This window comes from Triticum urartu, chromosome 6A, assembly GCF_056163025.1.
Source record: "Triticum urartu cultivar PI428250 chromosome 6A, HENAU_Tu73, whole genome shotgun sequence".
NCBI lineage: Eukaryota > Viridiplantae > Streptophyta > Magnoliopsida > Poales > Poaceae > Triticum > Triticum urartu.
This window is the reverse complement of record NC_141878.1, coordinates 110,119,763-110,132,544: the sequence shown is the minus strand read 5'-3', so window position 1 is coordinate 110,132,544 and position 12,782 is coordinate 110,119,763.

Sequence of the window (12,782 nt, the reverse complement as noted above, 5' to 3'; positions counted from 1 at the left end):
AACTCATTCTTACGTCAAACTTTGAAATGAATTAGAGAGTAACTCCGGAAGAAATAGAAGAGTCAGGTAAGATCCTAGAAAAAGACTTGTGGGTTAGGGCCCACTCAAAAGAAACACTGTTGAAATGGTTTTTAAGAGAGATTGCACACCGGTTGAATTAAATGGCTGATATCTTGAACAGATTAGGAATGGAAACGAAAATCTTCTGAGATATCTTCAACAATCTAGAACAAAAGAATTGCGAGAAGTGAATGATTAAGAGATGCATCGGCATGAGAACACATTTGAAATGAGGAAATGATATGATAGACAAAGCTTGAATTGAATCCATCGGAGAAGAAAGAGAACGAAGAATGATGAACTTGAAGGTCCGTTAGAATCTTCCTGAGAATCACCAGATAAGAACATTGACGGAAAAGAATGGAGAGACTTCCCATTAATAACATGATACTTGATTAAGAAATCTGAGTCCTTGAAGAAAAAGGGTGGGAGGGCGGGAAAACAAAGACAACTTAGGATGGATGAAACAAACACCATTGTGAATAGCTGAGAATTGATCTTGCAAATGTTGAAGGGATCGAATTAACTTGAAGAGAAACACGCCGGTTGAAAAGGATTGACATGACAATCTCGATTATCATGAAGGATTAGTATTCACATAGAAATATGAGAATGCCGCTTAGGCAAGGTATGGAATCAACACTTGACATTGAAGCAACTCGAATACCACAAACTCAAAACAAAAACAAAGGATTGGCTTAGGAAATAAGCCGGAAACAAACATATGATAGATCCCATATCTTATCATGTGTCTGTTGGATAGATTATTCTAGGAGTGTCGGTGTCAAAACCGGCGGACCTCGGGTAGGGGGTCCCGAACTGTGCATTTAGGCGAATGGTAACAGGAGGCAGGGGACACGAAGTTTTACCCAGGTTCAGGCCCTCTTGATGGAGGTAAAACCCTACGTCCTGCTTGATTAATATTGATGACATGGGTAGTACAAGAGTAGATCTACCACGAGATCGGAGAGGCTAAACCCTAGAAGCTAGCCTATGGTATGATTGTATGTTATTGTTGTGTCCTACGGACTAAAACCCTCCGGTCTATATAGACACCGGAGAGGGTTAGGGTTACATAGGGTCGGTTACAAAGGAGGAGATATCCATATCCATACTGCCTAGCTTGCCTTCCACGCCAAGGAGAGTCCCATCCGGACATGAGACGAAGTCTTCAATCTTGTATCTTCATAGTCCAACAGTCCGGCCAAAGGATATAGTCCGGCTGTCCGGAGACCCCCTAATCCAGGACTCCCTCAGTAGCCCCTGAACCAGGCTTTCAATGACGATGAGTCCGGCGCGCAGTGTTGTCTTCGGCATTGCAAGGCGGGTTCCTCCCCCGAATACACCATGGAAGAATTTGAATACAAGGATAGTGTCCGACCCTGCAAAATAAGTTCCACATACCACCATAGAGAGAATAATACTTCCACAAATCTAATCTGCTGACACGTCTTGGCAACACGACATTATGTCATGGCCCGGTGATTATTCGAACCGTTTCCTTTAACTAGCCCCGCACATAACGCGAGGCAGTTTTTTGACACGTCTTGTCAAAGCAGAGATCATGTTCCCCTAATTACGGGATTCTCATCAATACGGTCATGGGTAACACAACCGTATCTAGGACTGCTATATTATAGGAAAGTCCCAAACGGCTACGGAGAGGACGCTTGATATTCACCCTCTTTATAAAGGGACAAAGCTTTTACTTTTTCCCTCCCGTGCTCAATCGAATCCTTCCCCCGCCTCGAGTTCTAACACCCAAAGCCCAGGTCAGGTGCTTCGGACCTTCGATCATGTCCGGATCCAGCCTTCAAGGCCAGTGGATGCCCTCCTCCGTTACAGAAGAAGATATCAAGAAGTTGAGGGAGGCCAGATACCTGACCGCCGAGGTTTCGCATCGGCTGCCTGCCCGAGGGCAGGTCGTCCCTACTCCTGAACCCAACGAAGACGTCGTGTTCATCTCCCACTTCCTCCGAGGTCTAGGCCTCACTTTGGATCCCTTCGTTAGGGGGTTGATGTTTTATTATGGGCTAGATTTCCACGATCTAGCCCCGGACTCCTTTCTCCACATCTCAGCATTTATTGTCGTATGTGAGGCCTTCCTCCGCATTACCCCTCACTTCGGCCTGTGGCTCAAGACCTTTGACGTGAAGCCGAAGACGGTCGAGGGGCAGCATGCAGCGTGTGGAGGTGCATTAATAAGCAAGATTTCTGGAGCTCCATGGCCAAAAGGTTTTATTCCAGAGGTGTCCGAATTGTGGCAACGAGAGTGGTTTTACATCACAGCTCCCAGAAGTGCCAAGTGGGCGGCTGCCCCCGCTTTCCGCTCAGGCCCTCCACCACAACTGATGTCATGGATTAGCAGAGGGCTGAGCTGGGGTCCAGCCAAGGACGTGCCTGTACTGCAAAGCCGCATTCAAAATCTCTTCGAAGGAGATTTTAGTTTGATTATGGTAATGCAAGTCATGCTGGTTCGACGAATCCAACCATGCAAACGCCGGCCTCTTCGCATGTGGGAGTTCAACCCAGAAGGACCGCACGCTATTCAGAATTTCCTCGGCCTGACGCATGAGGAGATGTATAGATCATTCTTCGGACCCCAGATGGAGTGTCCGGATACTACCGAGGATGTGGGCCTGAGCAGCAACCGCGCCGTCGACCAAGTAAGTTATCCTTTAGCCGAACAACCCGTCTTTCATTTATCATGACGTTATTCTGAGAAACCGCTCTTTGACCAGGAGTGGATAACAAAGGCAAAGATGGTTCGATGTTCGGCCCCCCTTCCCGAGGGTTTGGAAAATCCGGTACTAGAAAAGATGCTCGAGCTAGCACCTTGCTCGGAGCTCTCAAAGGAAGACAAAGGGGGAAATAATGAGGGTGAAAGCAGGCCTCCACCGCTACCTATTCCGACCGAGGGAACGTGCGTTTCCGTGAGGAAGGATAACCGAGGGGAGGAATCTGACATTCTCTCATCCCGGGGAAGGAAGAGGACTACCTATGAAGATCCGGAAACCAAGGTTTCCAAGCGGGAGAAGAAATCTCCACCAGAGGGTCCTGCCTTGGAGGGTACTCTAGCCGCACAAAGTCCGCGCGGGGATCAGCCCTCTAACAAGCTGTAAGTAATTAAAAAGTACTTTAATAGTGAAGATATATTACCTTACCTCTGAGGAAAATAACCGGTATGTATCTTGCAGTTCGGATCTTAGCCCTTCTCAACAGAGCTCATCTTCGGGGGATCTTCTTCCGGAGATGATGGAGAGCGAAACGCCTCCCTCGGACTCCTCCGCTCAAGAAGTGGGCGACCTTGAAGTGTCATCACGGAGGGCCTCTCCGGATCCGGTGAGGCCAGAAGATAATCCTATAGTCACCCGAAGTCCCCAGCGTCCGGCTCTCGAAGAGAGCAAACAGAAGAGTCCGACACCATCTGGTATGCGGTCGGACGTACTGAGAGAGCTGTTGGAGCGAGCGTCCATCTCAGAAGAACACCGTACATTGATGGGTACGGTGATGGAAAGGATTTCATCTGCCGAAAGCGGGCTGCATGATGCCTTTATGAGTCTACTAACGGGCTTTGAGGTACATAAAATGATGTACATTTGTGATGGTACCGCACATTTTTAGGTGTGCCCTGTGTAGATAGTAGCCCCTGAGACTCTGGTTGTCTCCGAGAACGGCGACAAACAGAGGATCATAGTCCCAGGTAATAACCGTACCGCTTTAATGTGCAGGTAGTGGGAGCTCCGGTGGCTAGCCGGACTCATGAGTTGGCCGAACTGAAGCGGCAACCTGATGCGGCGGATGCCGACATCGAGCTTGTTAACAAGAGGCTTGACGAGGCACAGGGTAAGTGGTATTTTCTGGTGAATGCCACATAGTAAGAGCAGCATGATGCCAGTATCTTTAATATGTTTTGACTGCAGATGGAGCTGCCACCGTAGAAACCCTGCGAGCGGAACTTGCCCAAGCCAAAGAACAAGCAAGGATTAGTAATGCGGCTGCTTTGATGGCAGCCGAAGATTTGAAAGCCGAGAAGGCCGCGCATTGCGAGAGCAAAGAGAAGATGGCCGAGATGGCCATAAAGTTAAAAGACACTGCCGACCGTTGCCAGTTCCTTGAACAGGAAAACCGAGTGAAGGCAACAGACCTTGAAAAGGCCACGATGGCGAACAAAGACACCCGCTCTGCTATGAGAGCGAAGAAGGAGGAGCTACGTGAGGCCGGGGATATTGCGGCTGGGAAGCCCTTCATGCTGCGGAGGAAGTTCGGAGATCCACGGTATGCCCCTCTGGATCGGCTGTGGAGTTCGACAGACGCATATATGGACTTGGCGGCAAGCGCTGTCAATGCGGCCAAATACTTCCAAGATCAAACAGATCGTGAAGTGGACAAGCTGTTCTGGTCGCAATTTAACGTTCCAGAGCGTCCGCTTGCATTGACTGATCAGCTAGCGGAATGGGCCAAACTCAATAGGTTGTCTGGACTCGCCATGAGGTCTGTTGTGGATCAGCTATGGCCGGAAAAGCCGAAGCCGAACAGCTATTTCAGCTTAGTGCAGCAGTTCCTTGGTGCGGTGTCACGCATCAATGCGATGAAGAGGTCAGCGTGCATAGAAGGCTCGCGGATGGCCCTTGCCCGTGTTAAAGCATACTGGGCGGAGATGGATGCTACCACTGTTGCGGCGCAGGGTTCGGCCGTAGGCCGAGTAGCTGCCGAGCATTATTTCGAAGAGGTTCTCGAGGGTGCTCGTTTGATAGAGGCCCAGTGCTCGAAGAATATTATGTTTGAGTGACATGTATTCCCATTGTAAACACAATGTTTTTATGAAATTTATTAAGGCTGTGTTTATACTGCCATTGTTCTTGGGTCGCTGGTGCTGCATCTGGCTAGCCAGCTGTCCTCACCGCGCAAAAGTGGGTCATGAGGCATGTTAATGCTGCCATTGTTCTCGGCTTTTCTTGGCCGAGGTGTCGGGCAAGCCATTCGTCACGGATGCTATGCTTAAAATATGCCAAGGCTTCGACGTTCGGACAGTCGAGTATTTGGTTCTTTTTAGTAAGAAACCTGTTCCAAAGCTTTCGGGCTGACTCTCCGGGCTGTTGAGTTATATGACTCAAATCATCCGCATCCAGAGGTCGGACATAAGTCCCTTGAAAATTTGCCCAAAAAAGCATCTTCGAGCTCTTCCCAGCTTCCAATGGAGTTTTCGGGGAGGCTTTTGAGCCAGTGCCGAGCTGGCCCTTTGAGCTTGAGTGGTAAGTACTTGATGGCGTGGAGATCGTCTCCTCGAGCCATATGGATATGGAGGATATAGTCCTCAATCCAGACCCCAGGGTCTATTGTTCTGTCGTATGCCTCTATGTTTACGAGTTTGAATCCCTCTGGAAATTCATGGTCCAGCACCTCATCGGTGAAACATAGGGGGTGTGCGGCACCCCTGTATCTTGGTTTACCGTGTTGTTTGGATGTTTGTTGTGTTGCATCGTATGCTGGAGCGCGCTTGCGTGGTCCATAGATGGATCTGGTTGCGCCGTCCTTTTGATGCGAGCCCTCGCGTGAATCGCGTATTGGCTTATGTGCGGCGTTGTTTGCCGCTCTATGTTGGCCGTGAGGTCGTCTGTCCGGCCAGGTGGCCGTTTTAATTTTTGGTTGCGGGGGATCTAAGGCCTCCCCATGGAATTCAGGTAGCAACTTCCGCTTTGGGTACCTCTTTGTGGGGCAATTACCGCCGTACTTCGCTGCTGTATTGAGTACTTTACTCCATCCGATTTTAAGTGTGTCTTGCGCATCCTTGAGCCTTTGCTTCTGCTTTTTTAGACTCCTCGCGGTGGCAACGAGCCTTTGATGGGCATTCTGTTGCTCCGGCTGTCTGTCCGATGTGATGTCACCCGGACTATTATCTTTGACAGAATCGGGTTGTTCGGTTTGATTCTCCGTGTTGCCGTGGTCTGACGATGGTTCACCCTGCTCTAACGCTGGGTCTGTATGATCGTTGTTTCTGCCGAGGCGGGATTTGGAGCGGCGCTCACGCTGCCGCTTTGACTGCTTCTCGAGGGGACAACCTTTCATTGCGTCCTTCTGTTCCTTGGGGTCGTTTTCTTTTGGTGTGTCCACCATGTATACGTCATGTGATGAAGTGGGCGTCCAGTGCCCTATGGGCAGTGGTTCCTGTTCGTCTCCTGCATCGTCGTCCATACCGTCAATTTCTTCGGAGTCGAAGTCGATCATGTCGGTTAGGTCATCGACAGTGGCTACTAAGTGGGTGGTGGGTGGGCGGTGATTTTTTTCATCATCCGCATCCCAATCCTGCCGGACATAGTTCGGCCAGGATCCTCCTGACAGGGAGAGGGACCTTAATGAGTTCAGTACGCCGCCGAAGGACGAGTGCCGAAAAATATCCGTGGAGGTAAACTCCATGATCGGCGCCCAATTGGATTCAATAGGGACGGGCGCCGGTGGTTCGGAGTCCGTGGCCGGAGAAGGATCCGGCAGATTAGCAACACGGCTCTCGTGCAGGGTAAGGTCGATGTTTGGCTCAATCACCGATGAGGGTAAGGCCTTCGTGGCGGGGTCCATCCGCCCGTCCATGGACGGCGCGTCTGGCTCTGAATTGAAGGTCGGAGCAGCTGCCGGTGCGATCTCCTGAACACTGTCTGATGGTAGAGCTAAATCGTACTCATCGTGACCGCGTGATGCATAAGGCAGAGGCTCGAATCCATCGAAGATCAAGTCTCCGCGGATGTCGGCCGTGTAGTTTAAACTTCCAAACCTGACCTGATGGCCAGGGGCGTAGCTTTCGATCTACTCCAGATGGCTAAGCAAATTGGCCCGCAGTGCAAAGCTGCTGAATACAAAAATCTGTCCGGGGAGAAAAGTCTCACCCTGGACTGCGTCGCTAACGATGATAGAAGGAGCCATCAAGCCTAACGGCGACGACACAGAGGAACTCTCAATGAAAGCACCAATGTCGGTGTCAAAACCGGTGGATCTCGGGCAGGGGGTCCCGAACTGTGCGTCTAGGTGGATGGTAACAAGAGGCAGGGGACACGAAGTTTTGCCCAGGATCGGGCCCTCTTGATGGAGGTAAAACCCTACGTCCTGCTTGATTAATATTGATGACATGGGTAGTACAAGAGTAGATCTACCACAATATCGGAGAGGCTAAACCCTAGAAGCTAGCCTATGGTATGATTGTATGTTATTGTTGTGTCCTACGGACTAAAACCCTCCGGTTTCTATAGACACCGGAGAGGGTTAGGGTTACATAGGGTCGGTTACAAAGGAGGAGATATCCATATCCGTACTGCCTAGCTTGCCTTCCACGCCAAGGAGAGTCCCATCCGGACACGAGACGAAGTCTTCAATCTTGTATCTTCATAGTCCAACAGTCCGGCCAAAGGATATAGTCCGGCTGTCCGGGGACTCCCTAATCCAGGACTCCCTCAAGGAGCTACTTGAATTCCCACTTATAAACTCCCGAAACTTTCTGTTTATGCAATCAGGTGTTGGGGATACAGGGGAAGCATAATATCTCACCCAAACTAACAATTCCTACATCCAGTTGTATCCATCCTTCAACACATAACCAAGAAACCTTCGGAAATCATTTACCTCAACCTCCGAAAAGCATCCGTTATATGAGTTATGGCAATACTCCTAAACTGCCGCCCCAGTACTAGGTGATTTCGAGGTTATCTCACCAACAACTGCATAAAAGAGATTTTTGGTGTCGGCGAACTCAGGTATTCCAGAACTGCAACGATAAAATTGTGACGACAACACCTCGGAGCTCAACTCCCCGGGACACTGCCACAACCCCTAAATGTCAGGAGGCACCAAGAACAATGTTCTCGTCACAAGACTATCAGAACGATTCCAAGATACCCGCGTGATCCTAAAAAAATCGTGAAATTTAAGGAGAGAAGAGTCAAAACTCTACGTCAGGAGGCCTCACTAGAGCGACGAAGGGACTGGGGAGTAAAAAGAATCCTACTCTCCGATATATATAATCCTAAGACTCAAAACATTTTGTTCTAGACTCAACAACGTCAGCGAATCGATCAAGCAGGGGGCTCCTAAGTCGGGGATGGCTCTGATTACCAACTTGTAACAACCACAATGCAGCTATATATTCCACGTGTCGGGGCACGACTTAGAGGCATAGCCGCATGGTAGGTTTGTCGCAAGAGGGGTAATCTTCACACAATCCCATGTACTGAATAAGAAAGGGATAAAGAGTTGGCTTAAAATCGCCACTTCACACAAATACAAGATAAACATACATCATCCAGAATACAATCAAGGTCCGACTACGGAACCAAAATAAAAGAAGACAACTGAAAGTGCAACTATCCCTAGGTGGTTTTGGTAATTCATAACAACATATAGCTCATTGAGCTAATGCTATTCCAAGATGACTATTTCAGGAAAGCTCAATGATTGGCATGGCATGGATGTGAAAGTGGAACCCTCAAAATGCTAAGGACAAAGGATTGGCTCAAGCTCAAAAGCTCAAGACTCTTCATTTTATATTTTAGTGATCCAAGATCACATTGAGTCTTTAGGAAAAGCCAATACTATCAAGGAGGGATGAGGTGTTGCTTAATGAGCCTCTTGCTTCATGTGCTTAGTGATATGCTCCAAAACCCTCAACTACTTTCCCATATCCACATATGACCTAAACCCTAAGCCAAACTCGGTCCTACCGATTCTTTCTATCCGGCGCCACCGAGTTTCACTTGTCATAAGCCACTGCCAAACCCTAGCAATTCGGTTCTACCGATAGGGATCTCGGTCTCACCAAGATGGGATTGCAAACTCTCTGTTTCCCTTTCGTAACTTTTCGGTCTCACTGAAAGAGCGGATCGGTCCCACCGAGATTGCAATGTAAATTCAGTGTTTCCTTTTTGTAACTTTTCGGTCTCACCGAAAGAGCAAATCGGTCCCATCGAGTTTTCCTGACCAACTCTCTGGTTAGCTAATTACCAAAATCGGTCTCACCGAGTTTGTGTAATCGGTCTCACCGAGACTACGTTATGCCCAAACCCTAACCATATCGGTCCTACCGAGTTGCATGTCAGTCCCACCGAAAATCTCTAACGGTCACTAGGTTTACCTTTTCGGTCCGACCGAGTTTGTTGATTCGGTCCCACCGAGATTGGAAAACTGTGTGTAACGGTTGGATTTTGTGTGGAGGCTATATATACCCCTCCACCTCTTCATTCATGGAGAGAGCCATCAGAACACATACACAATTCCAACTCATATGTTCTAAGAGAGAACCACCTACTCATGTGTTGAGACCAAGATATTCCATTCCTACCATATGAATCTTGATCTCTAGCCTTCCCCAAGTTGCTTTCCACTCAAATCTTCTTTCCACAAAATCCAAATCCTATGAGAGAGAGTTGAGTGTTGGGGAGACTATCATTTGAAGCACAAGAGCAAGGAGTTCATTACCTACACACCATTTGTTACTTCTTGGAGAGTGGTGTCTCCTAGATTGGCTAGGTGTTACTTGGGAGCCTCTGACAAGATTGTGGAGTTGAACCAAGGAGTTTGTAAGGGCAAGGAGATCGCCTACTTCGTGAAGATCTACTGCTAGTGAGGCAAGTCCTTCGTGGGCGATGGCCATGGTGGGATAGACAAGGTTGCTTCTTCGTGGACCCTTCGTGGGTGGTTGCTTCTTCGTGGACCCTTCGTGGGTGGAGCCCTCCGTGGACTCGCACAACCATTACCCTTCGTGGGTGGAGCCCTCCGTGGACTCGCGCAACCGTTACCCTTCGTGGGTTGAAGTCTCCATCAACGTGGATGTAGGATAGCACCACCTATCCGAACCACAGGAAAAACATCCGTGTCTCCAATTGCGTTTGAATTCTCCAAACCCTTCCCTTTACATTCTTACAAGTTGCATGCTTTACTTTCCGCTGCCAATATACTCTTTGCATGCTTGCTTGAATTGTGTGATGATTGCTTGACTTGTCCTACAATAGCTAAAATCTGCCAAGAACTAAAATTGGGAAAAGGTTAAGTTTTTATTTGGTCAAGTAGTCTAATCACCCCCCCTCTAGACATACTTCCGATCCTACAACAACCCCAAATGCTAGATCCTCGATCGTCCCAACTGGCCTCCACTACTGATCAACAGGAAACGAAACACAACAATGATCAAGGACTTCATCGAGCTCCCACCTGAGCTGGGTTGCGTCACCTGCACTGGTATCATCGGCGCCTGCATCTGTTTGGAAGTATCTGTGAGTCACGAGGACTCAGCAATCTCCACTACAAAAAATACACTTCCGTGATGATACGTGTTTGTCATAGTAGGTCGCGTTTTTTGTCATGCATGTACATCCATGACGATTTTATGACAGAATCAAGATAGTCATACCTGTGCTGTCGTAGAAGTGTTCCATGACATTACCAAAATTATCATCACGGAAGTGTCCACTTCCATGATGATAAATCGTGCGTCACAGAAGTGCTTTCGTCAAGGGTGACCGACATGTGGCATCCACCGTAACGGAACGCCGTTAAGCTATCGGGTCGGGTTTTGGATCTGATAACCTGTTAACAGCCCCGACCAATGGGGATTTTCCACACGTAAAATCATCATTGGCTGGAGGAGACACGTGTCAGGTCCGCGTTGGCATAGGGGTCACTCATCCAATGGGCGAGACACGCCTATGATATGTTGACACATGGGACCGGCCCAACTAAAGGCCCATAAGATTTTGCAGACCATAATGGGCCGGCCCAGCTAAAGGCCCACAAGATTTTGTGGACCATAATGGGCTGGCCCAGCTAAAGGCCCACAAGATTTTGCGGGCCATAATGGGCCGGCCTAGGTAAAGGCCCACAAGATTTTTGTGTGCCATAATGGGCCGGCCCAGGTAAAGGCCCACAAGATTCTTGCGGATCATAATGGGCTGGCCCAGCTGTAGGCCCACAAGATTTTGAGGACCCTAGTAGGCCGGCCCATTAACTGGCTGTCATGTTTTGGGCAAAATGCCGACCCATATATGCCGGTCCATTAATGGCCTGCCACGCTCCGGGCCTAATAGTGGCCCATATGAGATCCGACCCGTTAAAAGCCTACCACGTTCTGGGCCAAATTGCCCAGATCAGGTCCGGCCCTTTAAGAGGCTTTGGGCTCAATTATGACCCATATCAGATTTGTCCCTTCAACTGGACACTATGCTTTTGGGCCCACTTGCTAAAGGCCCACTTAGTAATTCGGCCTGATATTAGTTTTGGCCTGTTAAGGGCCCGTTTAACATTTCGGCCCTATATTAATTTCGGCCTGTTAAAAGCCGGTCATATAGTTGGGCCTAACTACGACCCGGTTTGCATCCGGCATGCTCGCAGCCGATATCTGATTGGGCCAAACAAGGACCAAGACAATTTTGGCCTGTTAAAAGCCCGTGATTTGATTCGCACAATCATGGGCCGGGGTTCATTTCGGGCTGCTGCCGGCCCGTGAGCTGTTCGGCACGTTTCAGGCCCAGCCTACACCGTGATTGCATGCCGGCCCGATTATGTACCGTAATTTTACGGTTTGGCCGGTTTACTGCGAAGACAAGATATATATACAGTAAAATAACTGCAGCATCATGAATAAGAAAAAACCTAGACTATACAATAAAGAAATTATGGCATATTACATCCACTAGGCATCAAGGTTCGCCACTATGATAATAAAGCACAAGCAGACAGCAGATTACATACACTGGGCATCAAAGATCGCCACCAGTGCAAATAAACACGCTGACAAAATAATATACAAAACCGATAGCACTTCAATAGAGTTCAAGAAAGGTTAGCCCTGCTGGGGAGCTGCAGCGTGATACGTCTCCAACCTATCTATAATTTTTGATTGCTCCATGCTATATTATCTACTGTTTTGGACTATATTGGGATTTATTTTCCACTTTTATATTATTTTTGGGACTAACCTATTAACCGGAGGCCCAACCCAGAATTGCTGTCTTTTTTGCCTATTTCAGTATTTTGGAGAAACAGAATATCAAACGGAGTCCAAACGGAATGAAACCTTCGGGAACGTGATTTTCTCACCGAACATGATCCAGGAGACTTGGAACCTACGCCAAGGCATCAGAGAGGCGGTCACGAGGGTGGGGGGCGCCCCCCCTAGGGCGCGCCCCTCCCTCGTGGGCCCCTCGGTGCTCCACCGACGTACTCCTTCCTCCTATATATACCTACGTACCCCCAAACGATCAGAACAGGAGCCAAAAACTTAATTCCACCGCCGCAACTTTCTGTATCCACGAGATCCCATCTTGGGGCCTGTTCCGGAGCTCCGCCGGAGAGGGCCGTCATCACGGAGGGCTTCTACATCATCATAGCCTCTCCGATGAAGTGTGAGTAGTTTACCTCAGACCTTCGGGTCCATAGTTAGTAGCTAGATGGCTTCTTCTCTCTTTTTGGATCTCAATACAAAGTTCTCCCCCTCTCTTTTGGAGATCTCTATTTGATGTAATCTTCTTTTTGCGGTGTGTTTGTTGAGACCGATGAATTGTGGGTTTATGATCAAGTCTATCTATGAATAATATTTGAATCTTCTCTGAATTCTTTTATGCATGATTGGTTATCTTTGCAAGTCTCTTCGAATTATCCGTTTGGTTTGGCCAACTAGATTGGTAGTTCTTGCCATGGGATAAGTGCTTAGCTTTGGGTTCGATCTTGCGGTGTCCTTTCCCAGT